Raw genomic sequence first — 14,103 nt, forward strand, 5'->3', positions numbered from 1 at the left:
GAGAAAGCAGAACAAGGTATCAGACAAGAGAGTTTCAAAGGTATAAACAGGGAGCGTTAGTGTACTAATCGACAGTAAGCTGAACAGACATTAGAGAGACAGAGAGAGGATTGAAAATCAAAGATAAAAAAATAAAAAATAAGTAAATGAAAGTAATATCTATATATAAAAATGAATTAAAATAAAATGGAAAATTGAAAATTAAAAAAAAACCCAAAAAACCTTCCAAGTTTATATGCAATGCAGTTTCAGTCTTAATAATTTGGGTGTCCGTCTCAATCTCCAGTCCTGGAGTTGGTGCCTCAGATGTTGTTCTGTAGTTGTCTCATCAAAGGGGATGCATAAAGTAGAACAAAACTACACACACACACACACACACACACACACACACACACACACACACACTAAAGCCCCACCAAGTGTCCCCAGGTCAAATGCAATACAGTTTCAGTAAGTTTTTCGGCTTGCAGGTGTAATTCGGTTGTTCTCTCATCAAAGGTAGGGAGAAACAGAAAAAAAAGCGTCTGGAGACAGTTCTGACAGTGGTATCTGCAACTGTGGCTTGCCTGCCTGCTGCTCTCAGCCTGTAGCTGGTGGCGTTATTTATGCAGATCTCTGGGGTGAGCTAGCGCTCACCTGGTCCCACAGGCTTTGTTTGCTCAGAGTTCTCCTGTGCGGGGGGCCTCTGCTACAGCCTTTCCCCTTTCCAAGCACTGGGAAAGGTGACACTGCCCCGCATTGTCAGGCCTGCGTGTTTATTTACAGTTCACGTGGGAAGTGGGTCTTCCCTCCTCTCACAAGCGTCCCCGCTCCTGGTTGCTGGGCGCGCCCCGCTCCCGCTAGAGCCTCTCCGGCCCGCCCGGCTCGTTTATTTACAGTCCCGGGAAGGATTCCCTTCCCCCAATCTTCAGCGCTCAGGGCGCCCCACCCTCTTTCCAGCGTGTCTTAACTGTTCTTATTGCTTAGTACTCAGTTTCTCTTTTTTTCCCGGGTGGAGGTCAGTCTGTCCAGGGGGCTATGCTGCTCTGGCCCAGGCTTGTCTGTGGGGGAACCGCGGTACCACAAAGCTCACCTGGTCTGCGTCTTCCCAAGCCGTATGGGCGCCGGCCACTGGCGGCCCTGGGGGCCCTCCTCGGTTCTCCGTTTAACGTGAAGTGGAGATTCTCTGCGCCGGCTGGAGATGTGGAGGAGTCAAAGTTATGCCTTTTCTCGGTGATTATGCCTGCAAAGTGTGTCTCCAGCGTCTCTCCAAGATTTCACTATAGGAGGGTCGCTTTCTGCTTCCTACCTCTAGCCGCCATCTTGGAATTCTCCTGGTTCCTGATTTTAGAGGGAATGGTTTCAGTTTTTCTCCGTTAAGTATAATGCTGGCTGTAGTTTGTCATATATAGCTTTTATAATGTTGAGGTACTTTCCTTCTACTTCTAGTTTCCTTAGAGCTTTTATCATGAAATGGTGTTGGATCTTATCAAAGGCTTTTTCTGCATCTATTGAGATGATCAAGTGGTTTTTGTCTTTGCTTCTGTTAATGTGATTTATTACATTTATTGATTTTCATATGTTGACCCACCCCTGCATTCCTGGGATGAAGCCTACTTGGTCGTGGTGAATGATCTTGTTGATGTGTTGTTGAATTCGGTTTGCCATTATTTTATTGAGGATTTTTGCATCAGTGTTCATTAAGGAGATTGGCCTATAGTTCTCCTTTTTGGAGGTGTCTTTGCCTGGTTTTGGGATAAGTGTAATACTGGCTTCATAAAAGGTGTTTGGCAGTTTTCCTTTCCTTTCTATTTTGTGGAACACTTTAAGGAGAGTAGGTGTCAGTTCTTCTTTAAAAGTCTAATAGAATTCAGCAGAGAATCCATCAGTCCTGGACTTTTCTATTTGGGGAGACTCTTGATTGCTGCTTCAATTTCATTTTGTGTTATAGGTCTATTCAGGTGATTAATTTCCTCTTGGTTCAGTTTTGGAAGATCATATGTATCTAGAAATCTGTCCATTTCTTTTAGATTTTCAAATATATTTGAATATAGGTTCTCAAAGTAGTCTCTGATGATTTCCTGGACTTCCATGGTGTTTGTTTTATCTCTCCTTTTGCATTCCTAATTCTACTAATTTGGGTTTTTTCTCTCCTCATTTTAGTCAGGTTTGCCAAGGGTCTGTCGATCTTCTTTATTTTTTCAAAGAACCAACTTTTTGTTTCATTAATTCTTTGTATGGTTTTTTTTGTTTGTTTCTATTTCATTGATTTCAGCTCTTATTTTTATTATTTCTCTCCTTCTATTTTTTTGGGTTTTGCTTGTTCTTGTTTTTCTAGGAGTTTGAGATGTATCATTAGATCATTGATTTGGGCTTTTTCAGTCTTTTTAATATTTGCACTCATGGCTATAAACTTTCCTCTCAGGACTGCCTTTGCTGTGTCCCATATGTTCTGGTAGGTTGTGTTTTCATTTTCATTGACTTCCAGGAACTTTTTAATTTCCTCTTTTATTTCATCAATGACCCATTGTTCATTAAGCAATGAGTTATTCAGTTTCCAGCTGTTTGCATGTTTTTTGTTTACTTTTGTTGTTGAGTTCTAGTTTTATTGCATTGTGGTTATTTAGAATGGATGGCACAATTTCTATTTTCTTATATTCGCTGAGGCTTGCTTTGTGCCCTAGGATATGATATATTTTGGAGATGGTTCCATGGGCTGCTGAGAAGAATGTATATTGTGTAGAAGTTGGATTAAATGTTCTGTAGACATCAAGTAGTTCCATTTGATCTACTGTAGATTTTAGATCTAGGATTTCTTTATTGATTTTTTGTTTGGATGACCTATCTATTGATGATAATGGGGTGTTACAGTCTCCACAACCACTGTGTTGGACTTAATATATGCTTTTAGGTCCTTCAGGGTATGTTTGATGAAATTGGGTGGATTGACATTGGGTGCATATAGGTTAATAATTGTTATTTCCTTTTGGTCTATTGCTCCTTTTATTAGTATGGAATGTCCTTCTTTATCTCGTTTGATCAATGTAGGTTTGAAATCTACTGTGTCAGAGGTAAGTATTGCTACTCCTGCCTGTTTTCAGGGACCACTGGCTTGGTAACTCTTCTTCCAGCCTTTCATCCTAAGCCTATGCTTATTTCTGTCAGTGAGATGGGTCTCTTGTAAGCAACAAATTGTTGGATCTTCCTTTTTAATCCAGTTTGTCAAACGATGCCTTTTGATGGGGGAATTAAGTCCATTAACATTAAGTGTTAGTACTGATATATGTGGTGATTCTTGTCATTTAGTTTTCTTAGTTGTTTGAAGGTTTGATTGTGTGTACCTAAGTTGAGGTTACTCTCTACTTTCTTGTTTTTTCTTTTCCTGTAGTTTGGTGCTGCCTGCCCTTTCGTGGTTATGTTGGGTTTCACTTGCTGTGTGCAGAATCCCTTGAAGAATCTTTTCTAGTGGTGGCTTTGTGGTCACATAATTTCTGCTTATCATGGAAGACTTTTATTGCTCCATCTATTTTGAATGATAGTTTTTGTTGGGTAGAATATCCTGGGATTGAAGTTATTTTCATTCAGTGCCAGGAAGATCTCACCCCAAGCTCTTTTTGCTTTTAATGCTTCTGTTGAGAAGTCTGCTGTGATTTTGATTGGTTTACCTTTGTATGTTATTTGTTTTTTCTCTCTTACAGCCTTCAATATTCTTTCTCGCATCTCTGAATTTGTTGTTTTAATGGTAATATGCTGTCGGGTAGATCTATTTTGGTCTGGTCTGTTTGGTGTTCTGGAGGCCTCTTGCATCTGTATGGGAGTAGATTTCTCTAGATTTGGGAAAGTTTCTGTTATTATCTTGTTGAATATAGTATGCATCCCTTTGCTTGCACCTCTTCTCCTTCTTCAATGCCCATGATTCTTAGGTTTGGTCTTTTGATGGAGTCAGTGAGTTCTTGCATTTTCTTTTCATAGGTCTTGAGTTGTTTATCTAATAGTTCTTTGGTTTTTTCTTTAATTACCATTTCATCTTTAAGTTCTGAGATTCTGTCTTCTGTTTGTTCTATTCTGCTGGATTGGCCTTCCATTTTGCTTTGCAATTCTGTTTCTTTCTTTTTTCTGTGGTTTTCCATATCCTGAGTCCCTTCCTCTTTAATGTTGTCTATTTTTGTCCTGAGTTCATTTATCTCTTTATTGATCATGTTCTTTATTTCACCTTGGTGCTTATACAGTGGTTCTATGGTTTCTTTTATTTCTTCTTGTGCTTTTTCAAATTATCTACTTTTTTGTCTTGCAATGTATTGAGTGTTTCCTGTACATTTTGGTTGACCATATCCACTATCATCTCTATAAAATTCTCATGGATTACCTGTAGTATTTATTGTTTTAGATTTTTCTTGTGGACTTCATTAGGTTCTTTGGCATAGTTTATCTTCATTTTGTTGGAGTCTGGATCTGAGTATCTGTTTTCTTCCTTTCCCTCTGGTTCCTGTACTAATTTTTTGCTGTGGGGAAACTGGTTTCCCTGTTTTTTCTGTCTTCCCATCATTGCCCTTGGTATTGTTATTGTCCCTGTACTGTGTGCAATTAAGTATTTTCTAGCTTGTAATAATAACAATGGTGATATTTAGAATGGAAGGGTGGGGTGAGATGGAAAGCAAAGAAGTTAAAGAAAAAGGGATAAACAAATAAACAAACAAAACTAGAAAAAAAACAAGACAAACATACAAACAAAAGTTTCAAAGATATAAACAGGGAGAGATATTGTACTAATCAACAGAAAGCTGGACAGGCATTAGAGAGACAGAGAGAGGATTAAAATTATTAATAATAAATAAATAAATAATAAAATAAAATAATAATAATTTTTTAAAAATCTCCAAGTTCAAATGCAATAAAGTTTCAGTCTTAATAATTTTGGTGTTTGTCCCTCAGCTTCCAGTCCTGGAGATGGTGTTTCAGAAGTAGTTCTGTCATTGTCTCATCAAAGGGGAAAACAAAATAAAACAAAACAACACAAAAGAAAAAAAAACACCACAAAGTGTCCCAAGTTCAAATGCAAAACAGTTTCAGTAAGTTTTTCAACATGCAGGTGTAGTTTGGTTGTTGTCTCATCAAAGGAAGAGAGAAAAAAAAAGAGTCTGGAGACAGTTCTGTGAATGGCTATCTGAGGCTGTGGCTCGCCTGCTGCTGCTGTCAGCCTGCTGTTGCTGGAGGCTTTATTTATGCAGATCTCAGAAGTAAGCTTAACACTTACCTAGCCCCTCAGGCTTTGTTTACTTAGAGTTCTCCCAGGCACAACCATCACTGCTAGAAGCTTTCCCCTTTCCAGGCATACTGGGGGAGGTGACACTGCACCAGCTTTCTCAGACCTGCATGTTTATTTACAGTTCACATGGGAAGTGGGTCTTCCCCCTTCTCCTATGGAGTTTTCCTCCCACTGCCACTTTGACAAGCTTTCCTGCTGCTGATTGCTGGGCATGTGCTGCTGCTCCTGCCTTCTCCGGCCAGCTTGTTTATTTACAGCTCATGTGGGAAGTGGGTCTTCCCCCCTCTCCTGTGGAGTTTTCCTCCCACTGCCACTTTTACAAGCTTTCCTGCTCCTGGTTGCTGGGTGTGTGCTGCCGCTCCTGCCTTCTCCAGCCAGCTTGTTGTGAGGGATTTCCCCTCCCCACCTTCAGTGCTCAGGGTGCCCTGCCCTCTTTGCTATGTGTTTTTTTGTTGTTGTTGTTATTGCTTATTATTCAGGTTTTTTTTCTCTTTTCCCTGGGTGGGAGTCAGTCTGTCCAGGGGGCTATACTGATCTGGCCCAGGGTTGTCTGTGGGAGTACCGCATGCCACTTAGTTCACCCTGTGGTCTGCTTCTTCCCAAGCTGTCTGGGTGCTGCCATCTGGTGGTGGCATGGAAGCCCTCCTGGTTTCTCTATTTAACATGAAGTGGAGATGCTATGCACAGGCTGGTGGTGCGGAGGAGTCAAAGTTTTGCCTCTTCTTGGTGGTTTTTCCTGAAAAGTGTATCTCCAGCATCTCTCCAAGATTTTACTTTAGGAGGCACACGTTCTGCTTCCTTCCTCTAGCTGCCATCTTGGAATCTGAGCTTATCACTTTTCAAAATAGAGACACGAGTTAGTGACCAATGCTTCAATACATGAGCTTGTGGGGGACATTTCATACTCAAACCAAAATGCGTAACTAAAATATGTCCGTACAAAAACTTGCACACAAATGTTTATAGAAACACTCATAAGTGCCAGAAAGTGGGGAAGATCCAAACTGCTCATCAGTAGATGAATGCATAAGCTAAATAAGATATTTCCATACAGTGGAATATTATTTAGCTATAAAAACAGGAACGAGGCTCTGATACATGCTGCAAGGTTGCTAAACCTTAAAACCATCAAGCTAAGTGAAAGAAGCCAGACACAAAAGTCACATATTATATGATTGCATCCATATGAAATGCTCAGAATAGGCAAATCCACAGAGACAGATAGTAGAGACAGATATCAGATTGTGATAGCCAGTTGCTGGAGAGAGAAGGGGATGAGAGAAATTGTAGTGAGTTTCTTTTTGAGATGTTGGAAATGTGCTGGAATTAATATAGTAATAACAGTAGCCCAAGTTTGTGAACACAGTTGACCTTTGAGTAACATGGAGGTCAGGGTGCACAGTCGTAAAATCAGCACACAACTTTTTGACTCCCCAAACTTAACTACTAACAGTCTGCTTCTGCCTGGAAGACTCATTGATAACATAAACACTTAATTAACATATGTTATATGTATTATCAATGGTAAAAAACACTTAAGTACTGCATAAGATCACTTCTACTGTGATACACAATTTACTAATGAAAGTACCTGCACAGCAGCAATGATGAGGTCACATGGCATTTTACAAGTATGTCACAACACTTGAGCTCACTGCAACAGCCACAGAAGGTGGAACAAAATTATTACACTAGTGCACAAGTGCCATGGTGGATTTTGTGCAAGTGTGATGGAAGACTTCATCTTCACTTTTGTTTACACATCTCAATTGCAAATGGAGCCATGCACAGTCTTAATGTGCTTTGCTCATGTTTTGATTACACATTTTTCTAATAGATGGGTATATATTTTGGACCTAAATGATAAAAAGATTACTATCCACATGTATTTAATGTGTTCATGACACAACTGAATTTAATTTTTTCAATATTCCTAGATTATGCAGGTCATGTTCTGAGTTTTTATCAAATTATCAAAAATCTCCTGCCAAAATATTCATGTGTGACTGGATCCATGAAATTAAAACCCATGATGTTCAAGGGTCGACATATACCAAGCATTGAATTGTACAGAGCAAAGGAGTTAAATTTATGATATGGAATTGTATGTCAATAAAATTTACATACATATAATATATATTCATATACAGGGATATGTCAGACTAAGGGGGGGTCAGACATTATCATTGTGGAGAAAGCATTACTAGAAAAATGATTCCAGGTAGAATTGGCCACCAAGGAGTTCCTTATGAGGTTTTCAAAGTGTCTACTCAACAGTTCTTGTAGTTCCCTCATTAATGTGTGAATACAACATGGCTGTCCACCCTAGAAGTAGAAAATGAGTCCATGGAGGTGCCTTCATTAGCCAGAAAAAGGTGTTATTCACAAATAAAACAATTTTTTTCTTTTATTCATATGTGCATAGAATGTTTGGGTCATTTCTCCTCCCTTCCCCCCACCCTGTCCTTACCCCTCCATCTCCCTCCCTACCCCCTTGATAATAGGCAGAAAATATTTTGCCCTTATCTCTAATTTTGTTGAAGAGAGAGTATAAGAAATAATAGGAAGGACCAAGGGTTTTTGCTAGTTGAGATAAGGATAGCTATACAGGGAGTCGACTTGCATTGATTTCCTGTGCATGTGTGTTACCTTCTAAATTAATTCTTCTTGAACTAACCTTTTCTCTAGTTCCTGGTTCCCTTCTCCTATTGGCCTCTGTCACTTTAAAGTATCTGCATTAGTTTCTCTGCATTGAGGACAACAAATGCTATCTAGATTTTTGGGTGTCTTAGCTATGCTCACACCTCCCTTAATGTGCTCTCGCTTTATCATGTGATCAAAGTCCAGTCCCCCTGTTGTGTTTGGCCTTGATCTAATATCTGAATATGAGGGAGAACATACAATTTTTGGTCTTTTGGGCCAGGCTAACCTCACTCAGAATTATGTTCTCCAGTTCCATCCATTTACTTGCGAATGATAACATCTCATTCTTCTTCATGGCTGCATAAAATTCCATTGTGTATAAATATCACATTTTTTAATCCATTCGTCAGTAGTGGGGCATCTTGGCTGTTTCCATAACTTGGCTTTTGTGAATAGTGCTGCAATAAACATGGGTGTGCAGGTGCCTCTGGAGTAATCTGTGTCACATTCTTTTGGGTATATCCCCAAAGGTGGTATTGCTGGATCATATGGTAGATCTTTGTTTAGATTTTTAAGGAACCTCTAAATTTTTTTCCAGAGTGGTTGCACTAGTTTGCATTCCCACCAGCAGTGTAAGAGGGTTCCTTTTTCCCCGCATCCTCGCCAACACCTGTTGTTAGTGGTGTTGCTAATGATGGCTATTCTAACAGGGGTGTGATGAAATCTTAGTGTGGTTTTAATTTGCATTTCCTTTATTGCTAGAGATGGTGAGCATTTTTTCATGTGTTTTTTGGCCATTTGAATTTCTTCTTTTGAGAAAGTTCTGTTTAGTTCACATGCCCATTTCCTTATTGGTTCATTACTTTGGGGAGAATTTAGTTTTTTGAGTTCCCTATATATTCTGGTTATCAGTCCTTTGTCTGATGTGTAGCTGGCAAATATTTTCTCCCACTCTGTGGGTGTTCTCTTCAGTTTGGAGAACTTTTCTTTTGTTGAGCAGAAGCCGCCTTTTAGTTTTATGAAGTCCCATTTATCTATGCTATCTCTTAGTTGCTGTGCTGCTGGGGTTCCATTCAGAAAGTTCTAGCCTATACCTATTAATTCCAGAGTATTTCCTATTCTTTCCTGTACCAACGTTAGAGTTTGGGGTCTGATATTAAGATCTTTGATCCATTTTGAGTTAATATTGGTATAGGATGATATACACGGATCTAGTGTCAGTTTTTTTTGCAGACTGCTAACCAGTTTTCCCAGCAATTTTTTATTTACAGTTCACGTGGAGAGTGCCCCCCACTGACCCTCTGGTGGAGGGTGCCACTCTATAGCCGCCATTGGAAGCCTTCCCTTCTGCAAGCACGCTGGGGGAGGTGGCACCATTCCTGCCTTCTCCAGCCAGCTTGTTTATTTACAGTTTGTGTGAGGGATTGCCCCTCCCCCACTCTCTGGAGCTCAGGGCGCCCCACCTTCTTTGCTATGTGTCTTTTTTTTTTCTCAGCTGCTTGTTTATTATTCAGTTTGGTTTTTTCCTCTTTTTTTCCCTGGGTGGGGTTCAGTCTGTCCAGGGGGCTATGCTGCTCTGGTCCAGGGTAGTCTGTGGTAGTGCCGCTTAGCTTACCTGGTGGTCTGCTTCTCCCAAGCAGGATAGGAGCTGGTGCCTGGCAGCGCAGGAGCCCTCCTGGTTTCTCCATTTAACATGAAGTGGGGATGCTAGCAACGGGCTTGGGGTATGGAGGTGTTGGAGTTTTGCCTCTTCTTGGTGGTTTTTCTGGCAAGGTGTATCTCCAGCGTCTCTCCAAGATTTTACTTTAGGAAACATGCTTTCTGCTTCCTCCCTCTAGTCACCATCTTAGAATCTACAAATAAGAAATTTTGACATGAGATCAGCATTTCTCAAACTTGCCATTCTGCATCAGATGATTTTTGTGTGGGCTGTAAATGCATTGTAGAATGTTCACAGTAACCCATATAACGGTTGGATTTGAATTGCCCCCCCCAAAAAGCTCATGTGCTGAAGCCTTGGTCCTGACCTGGTGGCACTACTGAGACATGGTTGGCTGATAATGATGGTGCTAATTTTCTTGATGGAGAAACCCATTGATGAGGACAAAACTGAATGGGCTATTAGGATGTGGGGTCTAGTTGAAGGAAGTAGGTCACCAGGGGCATGCCATTGAAGAGGATATCTTATCCACAGACTTTTCCTCTCTGTCTGTGCTTCCTGGGTGCCATGAGGTGAACATTGCCTCTGCCATGCTCTTCCAACATATTTTTTCTGCCTTGTCACAAACCTCAGAGTGATGGAGCAAATTGATCTTTTCAGTCCTCTAAAGCCATAATCCAAAATAAATATTTCCTCTGTTAAGTTGATTTTCTTGGGTATTTTGTCAAAACAATGAAAAGTGACTAGCTCAGAAAGTTCACTGAGAATTGGGTCCATTTCTATGGCTATTCTTGACCATGTGGACCAGAAGCACTTGGAACTGATTTGTAAGAGGAATTTGGAAACATTTAGAGAAATGGGTGAGAAAAATCTTCCAACACTGTAATTGGAGCATAATGGGTGATTTGGGTGTAATCTCAAAAGCCAGAATACTGATAGGAATGAGGACAATAAAGACTGTGCTCATTAGGTTTCAGATAGCAATAAGGACACTACTGGGAATTGGACTAAAGGCCATGTGTGCTACATTTTGGCAGACAACTCATCAACATTTTGTACCTGTCCTGATACTTTGTGTGAGGCTGAGTTTAAGCATGATAGATTTGATGAGGGAAATCACCAAGACAGTCCTGCATTGAGGCTGGGGCAGGGGTATTGCTGGCTCCTTTTGCCAGATTTACAGTGAAAAATCAGCAGCAAATAGCACAGTAGAAAGATTTGAAACACTTTCCATTTGTCAAAAAAAAAGCTGTAAAAAAATGGGCTTATGAAGGTGTGGTTGCTGAAGAGAACAATGCCATTTAAAAGATGTCAAGGGTGAGTATGGTGCATGTCTGTAATCCCAGCACCTGCAAGATGGAGGCAGTTATATCACAAATTCTAGGCCAGAAGAACAAGAACGAGGAGTAAAATGAGGAAGAGGAGAATGAAGTACATTGCATCTGGACACACTTGTACTAAATATATTTCATTATAAAAATTTTACATACAAATACAGGTCACATTTATAGTAAATTCTGGAATTTGTTCATTGTGTCAGGCAGCCAAGTACTCCAGGCCTGCCAGCAGACAAAGCCCCACACTCTTCTCTATCCCTACAGGTTTCTTAGGAATCACACTAGATGTAACCTTGTAGCATGTTGTCACCACAACTGAATTCCAGGTCCAGGGTTACTAGAAGACAGCTTCCTTTTTAGACAAAGTCTTTATATGTATCCCAGACTGCTCAAGAACTTGCAATCCTCTGTCTCTATCTCAGGAGTGCTGGGATTCCAGATAGGCACCACCACACCCAGCTTTACTAATAGATTTAAGGGATATGGGACCTCTCAGGTTTTCTTTCTCTTGTTTTCTTCCTTGGCCAGAATGGTGGGCTGAGTGAAAGTGACGAGAAGAGGTGAGAATGTTGGCTCCCAATCTGGGAAAGTCACTCCAGCCTCGGGGAAGCGATGTGATCCTGGCAGGTCCCAGGTGCAGCCCATGAGAAGGAGGGATATCCCGTATGTAACCCGGGATATACTGCCAGATGACCTCTGCCAACCTCCCTGCTGACTTGTAGGTCTTCATGAGTTAGTTCTGAGAGTGGTAAAAGTGGTGAGTCATACCAGAACTGCAGCCTGAACTCTGAGTCTCTGCAGAGGGAGGGTTGGGAGGGCAGGCTGTCCCAGCCTCTCAGACTCACTAGCTCCCTGCACACTTCTACACCCAAGCCCCACTGCAGAGCCTTGGCATTGGCAGCTCTCCCCAACACAACCTGCAGACCTATCTGATCCATGCTGTCAGCCACCACTACGGCTCTGCTGCAAAAATGGCTCAGTCCGACAGGCCAAGTGCACCCCTCCACAGGCCAGTTGTGGGACTCTGGCATGTTGAGATGCCAGCAGGTCTGAAGTAGGCCTTAGGGAGGGCATTAGGAAAACCTGATGGTTGAGAAATAAAGTTTGGATGGTGATAAGGAATCCTAGACTGCTAACTTTAACAGAGTAACTTAAGAGGTACAACAGGGTCTTGCTGACCCACAGCACCTACAGCCTATGGAAATTACGGCTCCAATGTGACCAAGGCCAATCACCCTCCCAAATTGTGGTAGGAGTTTATGACACATAGCTCAGTCTCTTACAGTTAATGACACATTACCCAGTTTTCCAGGGCTGACCACCCTATGTTCAGGCCCCAATGTAAGTGTGAGATCTTGTGAACTCCAGCACAGCACTCCCTCTTGAGTGCCCACCTGCTCAGCAGTCCCTCTCCACTTGATGGTCTCCCTGAGTTAGACAAGAAATAACCATGACCAAAAGCAGGCTGCAGGCTACTGACCTTTGGGGGCTCACAGCGGGGATTCTGGTGCCTGGGCATAAGGACATGGAGAGGATTCTGGGAGTTGTAGTCTCAGCCTGGCCCTAGATTTACATTTCCCAGATGTGGTGCTGAGGCCAGTCCAATGGGAGTGCACTAGAGGCCTTTGCTGTGGACAGGTTTCTGGAGCCAGTCAGACCTAGCCCACAAGGGGGTGATGTAGTCTTCTAAAATCTCAGAATCCACCGCTGAGCGGAAGTCCAACACCGGGCAGTGTGCAGCTCCAGAGAGCTCCGGAAGCTTCAAGCCTCAAGGTGCATGCCTAACCATGTCCTACAGGAGCGTCGCATTACGCCTCCCAGAAGGCACCGCCTGCACCAACCTGCGCGAGACCGGTTCCTTACTTATAGCGGTTGGCCTCTACCTGACCTGGTCGTTCAGTTAGAGTTCTCAAATATGGATAGCAACAGAATAAACCTCCCAGAAGGCACCGCGGGGACGAAGCCTGTGGGCGTGGCTCTGCGGGGGCGGGGCCTGACCGTTGTCTTCCTACAGTTACAAATAGCACCTTTCTGACAGCCAAAGAGGAGCAAATCAGCGATGGGCGGCCAAGACTCGTGTTTACATTTTATGTCCGTGTCTGTGTGTTTCTATAAGTTGGGTGAGTAATGAACTCAAGCACCATTCATAATGGTACTTCTTAGATAATATGTAGCGCTTTCTGCCTTTTTTCAGCTAAATCACTAGATTGTTACAGTAGAGGTTCTCACGGCACCTGAGTTCTGTTGACAATAATTTAAATTAGATAACCTTGCTTGAGTCATTTTTCTCATCGTTTATCCTTTATAGAAAACTTTTTATTATGGAGCGTTTTGGACATAGGCAAAAGCAGACAGTACAAGATAATGAGTCTCCATGTCCCCATAGACTCCAAAAGCTAAGGACCACTTTCTAACATAGCCAGAATCCCATTATTTAAACAAAAATATTATTGACTATTTGCTGTTTCAATTTGTAATATGATTTAAATAGTAATATGATTTAATAATATAGTAATACGATTTAAATAGTAATATGATCTTTTTTAAATCAGGACATTAGCAGGGTACCAGTGGCTCATGCCCATAATTCTAGCTACTTGAGAAGTTGAGATTCGGAGGATGGGGATTCAAGGATAGCCACCTCAACCAATATGTGGGGACAGTGGCTACACCCATCATCCCAAGCTATGCAGAAGACTGAGATCCAGAGGATCACAGTTCCAGGCTAGCCTGAGCAAAAATAGTTTGCAAGACTCCAATCAGTAGGAAAAAAGCTGGATATGGTGGCACACTCCTGTCATCCCAGCAATGGCGGAAAGCATAAAATAGGAGTATTGGAGTCTAGGCCGTCTTGAGCAAAAAAAAAGAAGCATCCTTAACTCCAAAATAACCAGAATAAAAGAACTGGGGTGTGGCTCAAGCGGTACAGCACCTGCCTCACAAGTGCAGGGGGAAGCTTCCCTCCCCCCCAAAAAAATCAGGATATAGTGAAAGTACACTTTGTAATTGATTGACAATTCTTTTCATAGTGCTAGCTTTATTGAGATATAATTCACATACCATTTAATTCATGCACTTAAAGTGTACAACATAATGAGTTTTAGTATATTCACAGAATTGTGCATCCATTACCAAAATCTCTTTAGAATTTATCTCCCCAGAAAGAAGTGATGCAACACTTAATCATTATCTCCTTCCTAAACACACTCCTTGGGAGA

The 14,103-nt window shown here is 41.6% G+C and overlaps 1 protein-coding gene across 1 annotated transcript in view; it reads left to right on the forward strand.

Moving 5' to 3' along the window:
- Positions 1-14,103, forward strand: part of LOC141410430 (uncharacterized) — a 589,957-nt gene that overhangs the window by 471,554 nt on the left and 104,300 nt on the right. The gene's annotated exons all lie outside the window — the stretch shown is intronic.

This window comes from Castor canadensis, chromosome 16 (genome assembly GCF_047511655.1).
Source record: "Castor canadensis chromosome 16, mCasCan1.hap1v2, whole genome shotgun sequence".
In the NCBI taxonomy this organism is placed as follows: domain Eukaryota; kingdom Metazoa; phylum Chordata; class Mammalia; order Rodentia; family Castoridae; genus Castor; species Castor canadensis.